This window comes from Nestor notabilis, unplaced genomic scaffold (assembly GCF_000696875.1).
Source record: "Nestor notabilis isolate BGI_N333 unplaced genomic scaffold, ASM69687v1 scaffold3845, whole genome shotgun sequence".
Taxonomy (NCBI): Eukaryota; Metazoa; Chordata; class Aves; order Psittaciformes; family Psittacidae; genus Nestor; species Nestor notabilis.
In genome coordinates this window covers 8,106-16,210 of record NW_009927702.1, presented here as the reverse complement: position 1 = coordinate 16,210, position 8,105 = coordinate 8,106, and positions in this window count along the sequence as shown.

Here is an 8,105-nt window from a genome sequence, read left to right as displayed (position 1 = left end):
TTACAAGATTTCTAAATAGTCCGCAGATTCCCATTGTCCTTAGATATCGGTCAGTTTTGGACATGTAGGCTAATCCATTTTCCACAGCAGAAACAGTTTCCTTAAAAGAGCAGTCAGAGATCACAAAAATATCTTGTCCTAACAGCAGTTTTTTCTCCCAAAGTTACTGCGAAGCAGATTTTTAAGGATAAGAATTATGTAACTACACAGTTAAAGAAACCTAAGTCCTTTCATATATTTGAGCAAGAGTTATGACATTATACCAAAGCAATGCTCCCTTGTTCCATTTTTTCCATCATGACTGTGCATCACCTATGTACCACTCAAGGACCTTCCATCTCCTTACAAGTAAGGAGGGAGGTTCTTGTGGCATAGGAACATCCACTCTCCCCTTGGCTTCTTTTCAGGTACTATCTTTAGTACATGGCCTAAGGAAATACAGAAAACATGTTGTGCTATACCATGAAAGACATCAACTTCACTGTGGCATTACAGCAGGTAGCAAATTTGGGCATCAGGGCCATAGCATGGCTAATGAACCGAAGTTGAAATTGGAACTTTTTATAGAGGCATATTTTACTGGAATCCTATTGAGGGACTTGTCAGCCTTGGGAATATATAAAGATGATATTCATTAACATATATTCAGTAGGAGTTGTAGCTAGTAGAAAAAGAGGATGCTATTTTCAATGAAAGAAAATCAAACGCAGCCTGTTAGTTTCACTAAATCTGGATTAAAAATGGTGTGTGTCATATTTTGGTCTTTTGCTGGGACAGATAAAAATCTGTCCCATTTAAACACTGTTTCTGGAGAACACTGCAAAACTCAGAAGAAACCACAAGTTGTGCAATGCAGTTAAGTTCACAGTTTTGAAAACTCTCTCAAGTGCACACATCTGTAATGAAATTTAATGAGGTATTTTGGTTTTTGCACAAAAAAAATATTTAAAGATCTAATAGCAATTCTATAAAGGAAGTCACATTTAATTATACATATCTTTAGTATATTAATCAGATTTCCATTCTTTATTTTAAAGCAGATATTTTATAAGCACAGGAAGTGATATCTAATGAATAATAGTTGTATAGGGAATGCTATGTGTGTCTCAAATTATCACGATTCTGGTGTAGTATGAACAGGTTTCATTCCAAATAGTATATTCTGAATTTATTTTTATGTAATGTACATGCATTTCAAATGTCATATACAGCATTTCTCTAAAGGTAGGCAGCATGTCTATATTCCTTTAATTTTTTTAACCTAATAATCATATTCAAATTGACAATAAATAAATATAGCTTGGATTTTTGAGTGCATTTCCTTCACTATTCAAAAATACGATAATGCTGGCTGCCAATACAGAAACATCTACCAAAACATATTTTGCAAAGAAAGGTTTTACTACATTGTTCTTTCTTACCTTTTATGTGCTTCTGTCAGTGACTTTTCTTCATTTTCTTGGTCTATTTTAGCTGTAAAAATACAATCAAAGAATTAACTACAAGGCAAAAGATAATGTTGTTTCCAGGTAAGGTTCCTTGTAAATAAGTCATGTAAAAAGTGAATAGAAACCACATGAGTATATACCCATGTACATCAGTTCTGAAAGAAAAAAACTCACTACCAAAATCAACAAAACACACACAAACAAAATATGATTTTTTATAGCATCTCCCCATTAAAAAAGGCAAAAAAAAGCACCCCCAAACAAACAAAAAACAACAACAAAAAAATCTCTAACCATGTTTTGAAAACTAAAAAAAAATCTCACAGTAGTATAAACAACAACCAAGTCATGAAAGTGATTTAAAAACAGATCTTACAAAATTATTGTGAAAATGTAACAAATATAGGAAGTGGTCTACCAAGAAAAGCTGAGTGAAGAGCAGGAAGGATTCAGCTTTTCTAAAAGTTGTTTGATAGTTACAAATAAAGCTCTCTTCCCTCTCCCTGCACACACATTGGTTAGTGAAGCCCTGCAGCTATAGCGAGCCCATGTTGAAAACATGGCTGCTTTTATATAAAGGAAATTAATCTTTGGTGATCAAAATACAAAACTGTCATTGCCACACACTGGTGAAAAAATTATCTATTTACTGTGTGTTCTCTCGTATTTTATTTTGTACCCATTTTACGTAGGTGGGTATTCTGATAAACAAAGTCTACAAGAAAATGCATATTAACTTAGGCATCACCAATGTGCAAAGAAATACTACAAACTGTTCTGTGCATGTGTGCTTAGGTGAGATTTATACTTATATACTCATTCAGGTAGCACAACTTAAATCCGAGTTAAAATTTGCACGCTTCAGCCAATAGCTTTTTAGTTCGGAACTTGTTCCTCCTTTTCATTCTGCTGAACTACTGGCCTGCTAATTTGCAAGGAAACTTTTAGGAGTCCCAAGACCCAGTGGGTTTTGGGACATGAAGAGATTCTGAACTGTCAGGAAACAAATGCCAATGGTACAGAAGTCATATTGAAATCTAAAAATAAAAGAAAAAACCTTAAAGATATTTCTCATTTGACTTTACCTACATAGTTCTACAACAATAATGAAATTATTTTTCTACATTTTAGACACACCACCTTTGAAAAAGGGAATCCTGATTTTACATTTGGCAAAAAATGAGGAAAACAGTGGAATTATCAGGGATCAAAAATAACCACTATTTTCTGTTACAATGTTTCAACCAACAGCACTTTAAAAACATACACTAACACTAAAATAGACACTCGAAATCTGTAGCAAAGATACACAAATGGAGTTTCCATATTCTTTCCCCAGTCAGAACAAGGATCAGAGCTATGTCTAATGCTGCAAATACTTTTTGTTAGTAGTAATCTAGTCTGCTGAGTAGGGTGAGCAGTGCCTGAATGTTTACAGCAGCAAATATTGTATTTAGTAACCATAACTTGAAGACTTGGGCTCCACCATTGTTTTGCTGAAAGCGAAAAAAATCCTAGCAAACCACAGAAAACTTAAGGGAGAGCTGGGTAAACGTTCTCAGGGAAATTCAAGAGCACGTGAAGCCTGCCTGATTACAGGTTTCAATACCAACTTGAAACTCAGCCCAGATTCTTCAAAAGTGAGTGAACTTGGGCCCAGTGTTGAGTGAATCTGGGCCAACCTAGAGTTTTTCTTGAAAACCTTGCCTTACTTTGGATATGTAACCAGGTGAAACCTGGCAGCTTTGACAGAATTCCATTGATGTATTTTTTTTCTCTTCATACCTCAATTCTGAAAGTCAAGGTACAACTTATAAAACCATATGGTGCAAAAGAGAAGAAACTGCATGCAAGCTCCCTGGAAGAAGGGAGACCCAATATCTAATTCTGCATTAACACTTTCACTAAGTGTCTATGGATACAACTTTTAAAATAAATAATTCTGTTATTGAAAAACGTCATCTGGACCTCTCTCAGTTAAGCAATGCTTGGAAACAGAGTCCAGCATGTTCCAGCCTAGGACAATCTTTTAGTACCTACATCATATTCATAGCATATAATTCTTTTTCTAATTTCCAAACTGGTGGGATATAACATCACCTGAGCTGTCTAGTTTTCTGGTTTTGTTTTGTTTTTTTTCTTTATTTCAACTATTCTGCACATGCTTACAAACATTCACCTATCAACAAGGAGTAAATATTCCACAATTTACTTTGGAAAGACTGCAAGTTTTCTTTCAGTTAAAAAGGAAATTTACTATGGTCCAAACAGGAACATAAAAGAAAACAAAACCAACAAAAAAAACACCCTCCCCAAAAGAAAAAACAACACACCAAAACTTCAGGTACCTGTACTTTTAATCATTTCATAGATAATAGGTATTATACAATGAAAAGAATCTTGAGAATCCCTGAATAATGCAGGTGCATGTAATAGCATTTTCTTAAAAAGTAATAAGCACATGTGCATAAGGCAGCTACTATAACCCACAGAAAGAGATTTCATCCTGCATCAGATCACTTATTGGCATTAGACTGTCTTGCAAGAAAAGAATTTTCCCTAAAACAGAATTCCCTTGTAGTCTGTTCCAAATATGTGATGACACTTCTAAATCTTTTGCATGTTATCAGAAGGATATTATTCAAGTATAAATCTGACTTGCAATCCATTTGCTGTCTCATTTTTCTAGACATAAAAAGTTAAAGAACAGTATGAAAACTGTTCTGCTGTCACAAAATGACAGGTGGCACCAATGAAAGAAGAAAACATGGTGTGTACACACAGTGATCTGTCCCTGTCCAAAGAAACTATTCAGATGACTGCAGTACACAGTAAACATCTGAAAGCTGTAGACAATGTCTTGTCAAAGACATGCATTGAGATTTAACCAGCAAGGGAAGAAAGCTTCCTGTTAGCAAAACCGTGAATTTCCTACTATTGCCTGGTTACAATAGAATAAATATTAAATGTTGAAGCAGCTGGAAATTCCTATAACTTCTGGAACTGGCTGATAATATGGTATCTTGATATTAGTGGTTATTGGTATTTGGCTCTGTACCAATCACCCCATTGGTAAACTGCTTTCAACTCGTCTTTTCTGTTGGAATAGGGGAGAAAAAAAAAAATCAGAATTATGGCAGATTTAGTTGAAGTGTCCCAGAGTCCATTAGACTTTACCATTTAATTCAATGTAATGCATCTTTATTGTCACTTTTTCCTCCAAAACAGTTCATCATAACTGTAAAGAGAGTACCTGAAGGGCACCAGTTTTTTCTTGGCAGCCTATGTCAATTGAGCACTAAATAGCAGCTGCAAGGTATTTAGCTTGGGAGAACAGGCTTGAAAGAATAGTGTATTTCCTTTTACAAAAAAAGAACTCCTCGAACAGGTGAGGTAAAAAGGAGAAAATCTCTAACTGCTCCACAGTGATCCTACCATGGCAATGGCTGATACAGGAAAACTGGACATTTCCAGGGATACCATGGCAGCTGAGCACATCTGAACACTCCCTTAAGCCACTAAAACTTCTCTCAAGAAGCAAGATTACTTCAGAATGTCTTATTGATTTTCTTTGAAAAACATCAAAAGATGTCTTGTAGTCATCCAGTAGCCATAATCTACATTCATATATATTCAGAATCTGACAGCTGACCATAGCAGTGACTGTTTGCAGACTTTTCTGACAGATCATTTTCTGCTATCATGCCAGGAAATACTAGCCCTTATATTTCATGTATTGCATCAGTAAGCAGAGGTAAAACTTAGGTTTATATCTCTGTTTGCATACACTCAATATATTATAGGGCTTTATATGCAGCTTTCATAATCCTGAAGGCATATATATTTGTAAAATCTACTTAAACTATATACTTGAAAAATAACCTCAGGTCATATTGAAAAACATTGCCTTATCAAAAAAAAAAAAAAAAAAAGGAACATTTTAGGGTGAAAGTAACCTCTCATGGAGCAAAGCTGTCTTATATACTATTCACAACATACAATGAATTAGTTATATTTTCACTTTTTGTTTTGAAAGCATCTTTAATGCCTTCTTGTTGGATGACGTTCCACTGTTTGCCTGCTTTTTCCATTAAGATACATTCAGATGATTTAAAGATGGTGTTTGTTTGCAATGAAGTCTATACTTCCTAAATACTTCATATATTTGGTCAAAATTCAAGTACATTTCTTCCTCCCTACGTCATGCCTTACCAAGCATGAGGACTGTACTGTACAAGACTCTTCAATCAATTCTTTTAACTAGAGAGTATATGTATTTCTTCAACATTTACATCCGATGTTCTAATTTCTCTCCTACCACTTTTTGTGTTTGCATAAATTTCATGCAATTCAAAATGAGCTTTCCAACAACGCCTCACAAAGTATAATTACCTTAATTCACAAATGCTCTGTCATTATCAGCATAAACCCACATTCCAGAATGATACATGTCATTGTTCCATGTGTTTGCTTTTCCAAGTCTTTTAGATTAGAGTCCTGCAAAGATTACTTATAAACTTCTGCAAAGGCATGCATATGAACCGCCATACTGAAGTGACCTATGCATTTATGAAAATTGGAAGCATCTCACAAAACTAATTAAGTATACACATGCATTCTAGAAAATAATAGCCTTTAGCAAAACAGTATAATTCACTTTTCTGCAACTGAAACTATTTCTAACACTTTTACAAACCCTTGCTACAGATGCATCAAAATCTTTAAAGAGGACATATTTTTTTCCACAGTAGTGCTAGTGAATAGTAGCTGAGACTTTGAAAAAGTCATCTCTGGCAGAGCCAAAAGCTCAAAAAAACCAACCAAACCCAAAAAAAACCCCTCCCCCCCAAAGAAAAAAAACAAACAGAAAAACAAAACACCTAAAAAACAATTTGAAGGATAGACTTTCTTAAAAAGTGTATGGAACGTCTGGTGGTTCATCTGTCACTGCTGACCCAGATCCACAAAGATCTGAGGACATGACATGCCTGACAAAGGCCATAAGGATATCTTCTGTAGGTATCTCATGAGTGTGACCAGGACAGAAAGAAAATTAAGATAGAGAAAATACTGGATGAACTACCACCACAAGCAAGGGCACATAGTTACACTGGTATTATTAGGGCCTAAGGTTCAAGTTTACAAGATCTATGCCAATGCTCCCACAAGAATTCCTCCATTCTCTTTGGTAGTATGGATATTTTTAAATGTCCTAGAAGACACCAAAAGAATACTTACAGCTAGTTTATTTGGCAATCAGCATACTACTCAACACTGTGGTTTTAAATACCTTGAAATACCAAAGCAGAATAGCAAGGACACCAAGATCAATAGAAAGCTCTTGAGAAAACCCCCTTTAGACTTCTGAATGTGCTTTGCCCCGATTTTTGCATTCTGTTGTTCTTTGTTGTCTTTACATGTTTTATTTAATAAGACTAATGTGGCTGGGGACACGAGTAGCACTGGAAAGAACGAAGTAGCCATTTTAGATGGAAACTATCAAAAAAGGAAATGGGTTTTGAGGAAGATTGTAAAGAAAAGTTAGATGGTCATTAATATTTTAATGATGACTCATGTTTAATGACTTTGTAAAAAACAAAAATAATACAAGCATTGAAACTTAAGCTTAAAATTGAATAAGCAATAATAGCAGGAATTTCATTAGAAAAAACCTCAAAGCGAACAACTTAGTAAGAATGATGAGTGTCCTTTATGTGCAAATGTACTGGCTAAAAGTAGTCACAAAACAACTTGTTTCCAATTCAGAAATCCAATTCCAAGTAGACCTTGCAGATCTACTCAAACAGAATTCAAATGCAGTCTCAGAGGTTTTGTTCCAACAGAAAGTTTTGTTGTTGGTTTGTGCTATGATCTTGACCCAGAGATTACTGTCTGTAGTCATGTCTGGCCTCAAACCCTATTTCTTCTGAATCAGTTTCAAAGGGCTATGAGTAAGAAGATGCACGAAACTGCCATCCCTTCTGATCTCTCTTAAGGGAATATCACATCTTCTCAGGTAATTGAATACAGGAATACATCTGAGTAATCTCAGATGGAAGGCAGCAAGAATCCTTTCATCTGCTTCTCTATGTTCTGAATCTTCAAGCTTTTTTTATCTTTCTTAATTTAAAGTGTTAACCAGTATTTGTTTATAATTAGCTATGAATGTGCTTTCCAGTATCTTTCAAGTGGAGCCAGTTGGCTTTTTTTGGTTTTGGTTTTGTTTGTTTGGGGTTTTTTTTGACAGATACAATGCCTTTTCAATGAGTCATTAGAGCTACGTTACTATAGTTTTAAGAATTTCTATTTACACTTGTAAATACTTGGAACAAAGATCCAAGTACATTTGGATGGTTTATTATCAGGTATATTCATGCTAAGAAAGCTTTGCAAGAGAAGAAAGCAGGATTTCTCTGGGGAATCCTAGCAAGAATCTTACATCCTTCTGTGTTTCCCATGACAAAGTCATAGAAGGTCACGAGCATGAAGAATACCCACTCGCTCTCCCCATTTTCTAAGATTTTCATACATACCTGAAGAAGAACAATTTAAATACTTCATTCTGGCCCCAGTTTATTGAAGATAACTGGGATAGAGCATCTAATATGCTGAACATTTTCCTAATCATGGTATTCCATTTTTTTCAACACTTACGGT